Consider the following 12,008-nt stretch of genomic DNA (forward strand, 5'->3'; position numbering starts at 1 on the left):
GCACTCCCACCGACAGTACCCTGTGGTCACCATCTGTACCTCCCCTCTCCAGTGACTGTACCACAGAGGGGGCTAACACGCATCAAGCTCCACACCCAAATCCTCACTTCATTGACAGCTGTCTAGCTGTCATATGGCTCAAGACTGAACTCTGGCCCACAGGGCAAACCCATATCCTTCCTGGCTTGAAGGTGGGCTCCCACACACCCCTCATTACTAAAGCTTCCATATCTCCCTCTGCTCTCTCTTCAGAGCAGGACTCAGTGTTAAGTAGTAGCCAACAGCAGTTAGGGGCACACAAGGGCCAGCTGACTCTGGGCCAGGGGACAAAGAAAGGTCACCAACTTCAAGGGGAGGGAGGAGAGGCGCCAAGTGATGGGACCACTAATAAAGGATCCCTCTACACAGCCAGGCAGGAAGGGTGCTTCTGGGAGTCTGGCGTTCTTTGATCTCCAAAGGATGTTTTCTTTACACTAGATGTCTAAACATGAAACCTCTCTGTATACAGAACAAGCCTGGCGCTGCCTGCTGCATGACAGCATTGCCATTGAAGTCTGGATGGTGGTACTGATGCCATTCTTTGGATATTTTATGACACTTTACTTCTATTCCATTAAAATGAGTAGGAAATAAAAGCATGGATCTCACAATTAATATAACACATAATAAAGATGAAACTCATCAGGCATCCTTGCCAGAAGTCAGGGAAGATCCATGGCTTTAATCAGAGAAATGATGGGTCAGTGTTCAACTGAGCAGGGAAGAACTTAATGAAAGAACACATCATGGCACTAGAAAGCGTCTGGGACCATGTGTGAGAAGAAATCCTGTGACTCCGGTTTGGCCTCAGGCTCCCACACCCCATCTGATGCAGGAGAAAATCCACCGAGTCTCCTTCAGTCCCATTTCTATTTACTTACTTTGGTCCCTCACCACGGTGCACCTAGATTCAGCCCCCTAACTCGTTCTACCTACCTCATTAAAAGGGGGCTGGAATTGAGAACTTTAAAGTCAGGAACCGAGGAGGTTACTCTCTTCGTCTCCCAGGGACAGCGTGGTGTGTGGTCTCGTCTCTCTTCTTGTTTGCTCCATTCTCCTGCCTCTCTCTGCAGACCGACATTCTCTACTTCAGCACGCACATGGAGTAAGATGCTGTCCCAGCCCAGGCCTACGTCACCTCCCAGTTTAAATGCCCGACACTCAGTGTCCCTTCATCCAAATTCTCAGTATGAAAGTGCATGCTACAGCCTGATTCCTTCTAGGGCAGTGGTTCTCAAACTCAGACGTGCAGAAGAGTTGCCTAGGGTGCTTATGAAATACGGAGCTACCTTTCCAGGTGGGATGACTCAGGAGGTCTGTGGTTCCCCAGGAAAGAAGCATTCCTACAATCACTCCAGGAGCTGTTCTTTGAGAACCACTGCTCTAAGGTATCCAGTCTGGTCCAATCACCTATGAATAAGGTACATATGGGACATAGGGACTTTAGAGGAAACAATTTTATATAGGAGCAAGGAGTAAATGACCACCAACTCCATCTCACAGGCCACAACCTCCACCCTCTGGTCTGTTGGCTGGCTTCTCTCAGATAATCTCAACATCCTGGGCTTATTTCTACCACATTAAGCTTAGCACTTACCACACTGCAGCAAAATCTCCTTGTTGTTGTCCATCCTTGAGAGATTTCCCCAAAAGTTTAGAAAGAGAGGAAATAATATCTAAGAGTTCAGTCTTATGACCAGCACAAAATGGTTCAAGACAAATAAAGCTACTTTAAAGAGACAAAATGTCTTCCAGAACAGTATGAGTTATTTGACTATATTCTAATAACAACAATTGGCTCATCTGATTTTTTTAACGGGAGGGAGTACTAAAAAGTAGGCCACAAAGCTTGGTCCATCCAACCATCTACAGGATAGTGAACAACTCTCATCATACCTAACTTGAATGGAGTTTGGGGAGGACAAGGGTGTTAGATAAGGGGCTTCCGATATCTTGGTAACCCTAAGCAAGGGTTTCACTGTGAAGACATGGCTGTACCAGGCTACGTGACAAACCAGCGCTATTAAAGCTCACCCACATCCTCTTGGTTCTGATTCCATACTCACCAAGCAACCTTCTCATTATGGTTGTGTTTCCCATGTAGGTCTGCCTACAGGGAGAGAATTTGCTGATCATACACACTGCTGAGTACTTGGGTCCCTGCTATTGTACTCCTACCATGAATTAATAAACCAGAATTGTGGGAACAGGAACATCCTATTTCAAGTCACATGTCAGTACGGTTTTAAGTCTCCTGAGCTTAGTTAAATGTGGATCTACCAACATGAGCCCTCGGGCAAAGGAGGTTTCCAAGTCTCCACAGGGTTAAGCACCATAATGCATATCTTGAGCACTGAGGCCAGGAATACACCAACCCATCCCAAGGGCTCACCTGGTCACGTTAGCTTCTCCCTAAGCAGTATTCCACCACCACCATAGCCACCTATCTTGGTAAACACATTCTTACTCTTCTTGTGACGGGAGTTTCCATTCAGTAGACACTGAGGCCAGGGATTATGTCATTCACTTCTGGAGACTCTAAGCCTGGCATGATCCTGTCCTGGATCAGGCCCAGTATCAATGCTTGCTAACAAATGAACAAACAGACAACCTCTAGCTATGTGCTTGCTTCCCCACATCATGTGACTCACTGTGCCTCCTCTGAATCAGTCAGCAGGCCATGAACAGAGAAAGTGAGGAGTCTCCCTCCTCAACACCTCTGAAATAATCTACCCACTTCACTCCTCCCTGTGATATGACCACAAACCAAGCCACCATCTCTCACCCAGGCCCAAGTTGGTCTCCCCACACCCACTGCGTCCACCCTCCCCTTCTGCACCCTGAAACCAGATGATCTTTTTAAAACCACAAATCTGATTATCATGATACTCCCATGGTTAAAAGCACTTCCCGCTGCACTTCAGGTCATGCCCAGTTACTCACCACAGATTACAAGTCTTTTCACAATGAAACCACAACTTACCTTCTTCCTACCTCAATCAGATGCCACTCAACGATTCCCTTGCTCTAGGAATCCTGGATTTTCAGCTCCTCTCTCTGCATCTCTCAACAACCCTATCCCCTCTGCTGAGACTACTCTCCCCATGACACACACCATTCACACTCCTTCAGGGTTCAGCTTTAATGTTCTTGACCATCTCAGGGAGGCCCCTATGTGGCCTCTCTAAGATTAAGTCGGCTGTTGCTAGCTGATGTTCTCTTGCAGAAGTATAAATCAAACAATTATGTTTTCCACAGCTTTAATTCCCAAATAGACTAAAAACTCTTTGAAAACACTTCCTTTCCCCCATTGGGGCTATGTCCCAGTACCTGGCACAAAGTACACACTTGATCAATATTCACAAATGAGTGGATGAATCTCTCATGCTTCTTTAATCACGAGGCAAGAGAAAAAGAGTAGCCCTGAAGGAGTAGCTGAGTTATGAGAAAAAGAGGGAGGATACTGAAATGGATGGTGTAAGGCCAAGGAGAATTTTTAGAGAATACACAATCCACCAGAAGAGTCTGGGTGTTCTCAGAGGGCACAAATGGTGCTGGGGTGGCTATGTGGAACACATATGCAGTAGGAAAGTGTCAGAGTAAGGAAGTGCGGTGGTCACTCCAAAGATGAATGTGGCACTGTGAGGAGGAAATTCAACTCACCTGGACCCAGCCACCTAGCGTTTGGACCTAGTCCCTCTTCCTCTCGCCAGTCGTCTCCAAGAAGGACGGAAGATCAAGAAGGCAAAGCTGTAGAGGAAAAGAAAATGTGAGATGCCAAGTTTATTTTGCAGTTACTGGGTTCCTCAGGGGGGAACAATACCACAACAGTTCCACATTTATCTTCTATGATGGCACAGGTCAAATGACACCATGAAGAGCATCCCATCCAGGATGAATGGCCATGGGTATAGCTCCCTTAGACCACGTCACACCCTGGGATGTACTCGTAGACTTTCTCCAACAAGGTTACATCAAAGGCATTCAAGTCAATTTCTGGGGTGTCTTACAACCTTCTCTGGGGCTCTAGATTAAGGAATCAATTCAAGAACCCCATTTTTGGCGCTGGCCATCCCCATGTTAGGACCGCTATCCTATCGTTATTATTAGGTAATAGTACCCTTTATCACGTAAAATATTTTAGGGTTTATCAACATGTTCTCGGTGGACTAATAGGACATAGTCCAAGTCCCACTGCACCTCAGAGTATGTGTTCAATCAATTAGAGGTCCCTGGGGGAAGGACCTTCATGATTATGAGACTGGTTTATATTTCAAGAGTCAGGTGGGCATATTTTGGTGAGGTTAAAGAGCTTATTAAAAACTATTCAAAGGATGGGCGCAGTGACTCGCGCCTGTAATCCCAGCACTTTGGTAGGCCAAGGCGGGCAGATCACCTGAGGTCAGGAGTTCGAGACCACCCTGGCCAAAATGGCGAAACCCCTGGTCTACTAAAAATATAAAATTAGATGGGCATGGTGGCGCGCGCCTGTATTCCCAGCTACTCTGAAGAAGCTGGGGTGGGAGAATCACTTGAACCCGGGAGGCAGAGGCTGCAGTGAGCCAAGATCATGCCACCGTACTCCAGCCTGGGTGAGAGGGCCAGACTCTGTCTCAAAAAAAAAATAAAAATAAAAAAAAATAAATTATGACAGGCTAGGAAGGAAGCGTCATATGTGTCACTTTCCCTACCTCAAACAAAACAAAAGGGCTGACTTAAGATCTCCTTTGGAAGCTGGGCAGCCCTCTAGCGGCTCTGCTCATGAACAGTTTCTCCAGAGGCCCCACCCTACCTATGGGGCAGCCCCTTTAAACACACCCCTACCTGCCCAGGGCAGCCTCCTAGTTCCCATGCACTGCTCCTCTCAGGACCACCTGCAGCCCTGAATTTTTCCACCTCCAGCTGTATGATTTTGAGTGAAAATCCTTCACCAACAGAGTCTCCAAATCACCTAGACCCCAAATCTTACACCCACAGCCCACTTCCTCCATTTTCTCACTTAAAATCCCACCTTTCCTCAAATCTCTTAAAACGTCTGAGTTTGGCCTTGGATTCCACTTTTCTGCTCACTGACCCAAGGCTGCACAGCTGAACCCGCCCGCTTCCCGAGGCCTGGCTTTGGCGCTCCCTGGAGGAAGTAAGGCGCCACCAGCCATGAAGGCACGCTGCCCAAGATAGCGGAGGTAGGGCTCAGCTGGCACGCCAGTGCAGCCCGCGGTCACTCAGGAAGGCTCCAGTGCAGGCCCCACCCATGAACCGGCAAAGATAGCACAGAATGAATGAACACGGCTCTACGGCCCCGCCTACCTTGAAATCCCCTCAGCCCCCTCCAACAGCCCTGCTGTCACTCAAGATGGCGCCTGCGCAGTACACCTCTGCTGCCCCCGCCACCGGCCAACACACGTGGTACTAGGATGGACGGGGCTCACGCCCACTCCTACAGCGCAGCTGTCATTCAGTAATGGTGCCTCCGCAGTGCACCCGCCACATTGAATGCCGGCTGCTCTATCAGACAAGACACACATGCTATGGCCCCCCTCAGTCACTCAAGACAAAGCAGACCCTCCCTCAGAATCGCACCTGCAGCCAGCCCAGCTGTCATTCAGGATGGCACCTGCACAGTACACCTTGGTTGCCACCTAATGGCCAGCAAAGATGATGCCACAGAGTGGGCGGGGCCATGCAGCCCCCGTCAGTCACTCAGTCCTCTGCACCCGGCCCTACAGCCAACCCAGCAGTCATTCAAACCAGTGCCTGTGTAACTGCCCTCACGTGCCCCACTACAGCCAAAGATTGCACCACAGTGGACCAGGCTCGGCAGCCCCTAGTCACTGAGACAGCCCTCCCTCATGCCCGCCCCTGGGGCCGACTCAGGTGTCACTCAAGATGGCGCCTGCGCAATCAACCTCGGGCGCCCCCCTGTGGCTAGCACAGACAGTACCGTGGAGGCGGTGGGGTGCAGTGGAGGTGAGGGTGCTCTCAGCCCAATCAGTCCCGAGGAACGGTCCCGGGCCCCAGCCCTTAGCCCCGCCAGCAGGGCGCCTGCACAACCCGCCTCGCAGCTCCCCCACTAAGCCGCCCCCATACACAAGATGGAACCACACGCATCCTGTGGTGAACAAAGTCTTGGTCAGGCAACAACAGGGGAAGGGGTGAGCCTCTGCCACCGTTAGCCAAAAACACAGCGAGCGCGCTGATAACCCGTCACCCTGTCCTTAAGGATAAATGGCTCCGCGGCCGCTAAGGCAAACTATTCAGGCACGTCTCCCGGCTCCCCCAGATGCGGGGACTGAGCCAGTCCCACTGGCAAAACAGCCTGGCGACCAGCACACACAGCCCAAGGAGCACGGCACTCCACAGCTTTCCATCACCGCAAGGCAGACAGGCACAGCAACCGTGGCCCCGCCCCTCCCTGCGGACAACCCCACACCTATGCGGCAAACCGCGGCCGCCCCGATCAAAGATGGCACCCAGGTGGGCGGGGCTTGAACAGACCGTCCCGCCCATGCCACCCGCAGCCACTTCAGCCGTGCCCCGCCGCATCTGCCGCCAACCAATCCGGGCAACGCCTGCGCAGCAAACCTCAGCTGCCCCCATCAAAGATGGCGCCCAGGCGGGCGGGCCTCGTCTCGCCCAACCAACTAGGACAGCGCCTGCGCAGCAAATCTCAAGCACTTTCATTAAAGATGGCGCCCAGGTGGGTGGGGCTTGAACAAACCACTAGGTCCAATGCCACCCTGTCACTTCAGCCTTGCCCCGCCCCATCTGCCACCAACCAACCAGGACAGCACCTGCGCAGCAAACTCCAGCAGCCCCCATCAAACATGGCATCTAGGTGGGCAGGGCCTGAGCAGATCGTCATATCCAATGCTACCCAGTCACTTCAGCCTTGCCCCGCCCCATCTGCTACCAACCAACCAACCAGGGCAGCACCTGCACAGCAAACCTCAGCAGCCCCCATCAAACATGGCGTCCAAGCGGGCAGAGCCTGAACAGATCGTCACATCTAATGCTACCCAGTCACTTCAGCCTTGCCCCGCCCCATGTGCCACCAACCAACCAGAGCAGCACCTGCGCAGCAAACCTCAGCAGCCCCCATCAAACATGGCGTCAAAGCGGGCGGGGCCTGAGTGGATCGTTACCCAATCACTTCAGCCTTGCCCCGCCCCACTTGCCGCCAATCAACTAGAACAGTGCCTACTCGGCAAACCTCAGCCACCCTCATAAAAGATGGCACCCAATGGGTGGGGCTGGAACAGACCATTACATCCAATGCAACAAACAGTCATTCAGCTTTGCCTCGCCCCATCTGCCACCAATCAACCAGAACAGCGCCTGCGCGGCAAACCTCAGCCACCCTCATAAAAGATGGCACCCAGTGGGTGGGGCTTGAGCAGACGTTTACATCCAATGCCACCCAGTCACTTGAGCCTTGCCCCGCCCCATCTGCCGCCAACCAACCAAGGCAGCTCCTGCGCAGCAAGCCTCAGCCGCCCTCATTTAAGATAGCGCCCGAGAGGGCGGGGAAAGAAAACCCCTACAGGCAGGACAGCCCTTCGCCCCTCCCACCACCACTGCGGCAAACAAGCCCCGCCCCCAGAGGGTAGCCGGGCACGCCGGCGCCGCGAGGCCGATGGCACCCCACAGGAAGGGGCATTTTCGCAGCCCCCAGACCCAGCCCAGGAGGCCCAGGGCTCCCGAGAGCCGCATTCCGCCGTGGCAACAGGGATAGCATTGGTGTCGCCTTTGCTGGACTTGCCGTGGCAGAGCCCCCGGCTGTTGCCCTAATGCCCCCGGTTTGCTGCGGTGGCCCCCGGCCAGTCAGAAAGGCGCGGAGACCCCGCAGCAGCCCCTCAGACCCCGGCCCGCAAGATGGCGGCACCAACGCAGCAGCCCGGGCTGCACCCACCCCTGCCCCAAAAAGGCACCAACCATCCACAGCCTGGCCGCCACTGTGCCCACTCTCGGACTGGGCAGTGGGCGGCCAAGTACCATGTCCGCCAGCCCGCCCTGCCACAAGGGTCGCTGGCTTGCCGCGGGGTCTTGGGCTTGCGGCAAGACGGCCACTCTGGCCCAGAGCCGTCGCGACACCAAGGTCCCGCGGGCAGGAGGCGCGCGGGGCAGCCGAAGGCGCACTCACCTCACCTCAGTGCTGCGCAGCCTTGGGCACGAACAGCCACCTAGCGCACCCTCATGGCGCCTGGCGCCCGGCGGCGCCACCAGCCCAGGGTGGACATCTCCCGCGCCTCCCAAACCTCTCCTCCCGCAGCTGCCCAGACTTCTGCACCGAGGTGCAGCTCGACGCCTCCTTGTCAGGGCTTCTCCGCAGAGGCGGGGCTTCTGTGCTAGCCAATCAGCAGCCTCGCCGCCCTCTCCGGGCCCCCTCACCACAGCCCTGTGACGTGCCAATCAGGCTGCGGTTGCCACAGCAACAGTTTGGCGCGAAGGCTGGGGGCTGACGTCAGGGAGTGGCCGTGAGGGACCCCAAAGCCAGGTCTGGAAAAGGGGGGTGGGTTGGGTGGTGGGGGTGCAGCCCCCAAAGAAATGGGGGTCGAAATGGAGGAAACCCCACTGAGATGCTCAAATGTAAAACCGCTGAAGAATAAAGGGACAAATGTACACATCTGTCTAAATGAAAAAAATGAAAATCCTGGCCGCAAAAACACATACATTAACGTCTAAAGACCTGCAGGGAAGACAAGACTTTTCCGCCTGGGACACATGAAAGACATCGAGCTAATTTCCTTAATAAATGAAGAGCTCTTGGAAACCAACGAGATAAAGACCAAACCAAGACAGAAAAATGGGCAAAAGGGATAAAACTGGCAATTCGCAAGAAAATCAAAACGGCTGGCCGACCTGCGAAGGAAACATCACGATCTATTTGCATAAAGAAATGCAAACCTGAAACACCGGGCACGTGCGGTTTAGGGGAGCGGGCAGTCTCACACACTACTGAGTTGTTTCCCACCAGCCGTCAATACAGACCTTCCACTGCGTAAGCCCACTGCATTGCCATTTAATAAAACAGCAAGAAAATGAGAGAGAAAAATAATGAGGTAGAATTGTATGGGATTATTAAGGATTGAATTCTCAGTAGATTTAGTGAAATATACAAGTTACTGAAGTTTGTAGAAACGAACTGGTAAGTGTTTTCTCATTTATTTGTTTTTTAAGGATAAACCCAAATATAGGTAAAACTGTTGGAAAAGTAGGCAAGAAATTGTTGATGAGTTACTTCTAGGGACAAGGAATGTGGGGTGGAAAAGGGATTTTTCCCTTCTGCCATCCATACTGTGAATTTCCTTGGCAGAAATACGTATTTCTTCTCTGGCAGTAAAATCAATGAATTACTAAAAGTTCACTAATGTACTCTTTGGTCCAACTATTCCACTCTAAGGAACTAAAAAAGCAAAGGAAATACAGGGATATACAGAAGATTCTATACAGGGATATTCACGGAGCATCATTTTTATCACCAAAAATGTGCTCCATAGAAAAGAATTAAACTGTATTCTGGTAAATTTACACAGCGCGATTTTAACTGACTAATAAAAATGCTGTATGATTTTAACTTTAAAGGAAAAAATCTGTAAGATGTGGTTAATTACCAAAAGGTGTTTACCTAAGGAGCACACAGACTTTAATACCCCAAATTAAACTTTATATTATACTCAAGGAGTTATCAGTGGTTGCTTGCTACACTGAGAAGCTGCTTTATGTGTTTTAGACTCCCTAGACCATCAACAGTCTCTTTTTGCCCAGCAGTGCCACATAAACATAATATTCGAATGAAAACACTGTGCTTCTTATGAAAATACACGTTCAAAACAAGTTCCCCAGCAGGAAGATTGAAGGTGAATGTGGTAGTACCCTGACTTAGGTTACAGATTTTCAAATCTGGCTACTCATTAGGCTCACCTGGAGAGCTGTTAAACAATGCAGATTCCCAGTGTCCCACAGAGATCTTTGTTTTTCAGGTTCCCAAGGGATCCTAATGTCTGGTTAAGGTTTTGTAGGTGATTTTAATATATTTTAAAGACTCCATCATCCCCCCCCGTCTCCTCAAAGGCCTCTATCTGCAATACCAGTTTCTCTCCGGATCCTGAATCATTAATTTCCACAAGACACCACATGCTCTCAGAGCTCCTGCAGTTACCACCCCCTTGCTCAGCACCTCTTGGCCCTGAAAATGCCTCTTGATAGAGCAGTCTACTGTCACTAACTCAATGGTTTTACCATACATTCTCTCCTGCTAACATACATGCCCCACAGGCTTCCATCCCTTCCAAACCCACTGAAATTGCTTGACAATTTCAGCAATTCCTTATGTGGCCAAGAAACTTGCTCTTAATCTCACTTTATCTCTCAGTAATATTCAACATCCTCATTAAAACAAGCAAACAAAAACAAAATCCCATGCTATCTTATTTCTGGTGACAATTACATGGTCCTGGTTTCCACTCCCCCCCCATCAGTGGTCTCTTCTCAGTCATAAATGGCTTCTGCTCTGCTTGCCATCTACACGCTGGAGGGTCTTGCCTCAGAACTTAGTCACTAGTCTTCTCCATCAATGTCCACTCCCTAGGTAACAACCCTTCCCTCCTCACCTAGTCACATAATTTAAATGCCACCTACATGCCAATGGCTCCCAAATTCCAATCCTCTGCCACAGGACTGTCCACAAAAGCGCAGTCTTTTGCTTAGAAACTGACTGCTCCCCTTGGATGTCTATCAGGCAACTCAAAGCATTTTAAACAAATATTAATTTCCCCTTTCCCCATTTCTATAAACAGTACCAGTTGCTGAAGCCAAAAAACAAAAACAAAAAACGACAAAAAAACCCCTCACGATTGTTCTCGTTCCTTTTTTCCTTACCACCAACATCCAATTTATCAGCAAGTCTTGCTGACCCTATCTAAGGCAAATCCCAAATTTGTCCCATGATTTCCCTTTCCATGGTAGTCCTAAGAAACATTGTCTTCCTACAAAAACCCTTCTTCCATTCCAAACCCTTCCTCCAGTATTCTCCACACAGTATTAAGGGTGATCTTGCAAAGCAAAAAAGATGTCAATGTTCCAGCTTGAATGACCTCCTGCCCCCCATCCCAATTGCATTTAAAGTCCAAAAGCCCAAAATTAGAAGAGCCAACATTATCTTTTGTCTTAGAGGACAATTAAATATAGGTGTTGTAAAATTTCACAATCTTTTCCTTCAATGCCTAATTTAAGAAATTCTTCCCCACACTGATGTCATAAAGATATTCAAATAGCTGTGCATTTTAGTTTTCTTTATGGTTATTTTTGCCTATGTTCTGTGTTAGGGATCTAATTTTCCCCTGACTTTGTATCATATTTCTGTATATGAGCAGGTCTGTGCTTGAACTGTCTTGTTGGTCCCCTGATCCATTTCTCTATCTCTGTGCATTAAGGCACCATATTATTACAGCTTTACAGTATCTTGGTATTTGAAAGGGCGACTGCCCTACCTTGTTTTTCAAAAGTGTCTGGCCCTACCTTGTCTTTCAAAATTATCTGACTCTTAGCCCACCATCTTTCAAATAATTTTTAGAAGCAGCTTTTAAAGTTTGATGAACTATCCTATTGAGATTCTGACATTTTATTAAATCCACACAGCAATTTAGAGAAATTGAAAACATTATATCAAGATCTCTCATCTTTGACCATTGTCTATATCTCTTACGGCCGTCAATGATACACTGTAATTTTTTTTTTCCCTATAAAGGCCTTATTTGACTTTAGGAGGTCCTTTTTTTCTCCCATTAATTGTATAATTGGTTATTTAATAGTTTCAGAATTACAAAAAAGTTGCAAAGATAGTACAAAACTTCCCCACCCTGTTTTCCCTGATGTTAATACCTTACGTAACCTTGCTACTTTGTCAAAAAGAAGAGATAATATTAACACTAAACAAACTACAGACTTTGTTTTGATTTCACCCATTTTTC

General features: G+C 49.5%; 1 protein-coding gene across 36 annotated transcripts in view; it reads right to left on the reverse strand.

Annotated features, from left to right (window-relative positions):
* Positions 1-12,008, reverse strand: part of LOC101133547 (paternally-expressed gene 3 protein-like) — a 92,423-nt gene that overhangs the window by 60,093 nt on the left and 20,322 nt on the right. For 9 of the 36 annotated variants that reach the window (XM_055370699.1, XM_055370697.1, XM_055370698.1 and 6 more), the window contains exons 1-2: positions 8,180-8,305; positions 3,703-3,789 (exon numbers count right to left, since the gene is read on the reverse strand). The gene's annotated coding sequence lies outside the window, so the exon portion shown is untranslated. Of the gene's footprint in view, positions 1-975; positions 1,107-1,328; positions 1,450-1,636; positions 1,672-2,105; positions 2,150-3,702; positions 3,790-5,346; positions 6,481-8,179; positions 8,325-12,008 lie in introns of those variants that run through there. The other 27 variants (XM_055370702.1, XM_055370700.2, XM_055370701.1 and 24 more) reach the window with 11 other exon arrangements.

This window comes from Gorilla gorilla, chromosome 20 (assembly GCF_029281585.2).
Source record: "Gorilla gorilla gorilla isolate KB3781 chromosome 20, NHGRI_mGorGor1-v2.1_pri, whole genome shotgun sequence".
NCBI classification, from domain to species: Eukaryota; Metazoa; Chordata; class Mammalia; order Primates; family Hominidae; genus Gorilla; species Gorilla gorilla.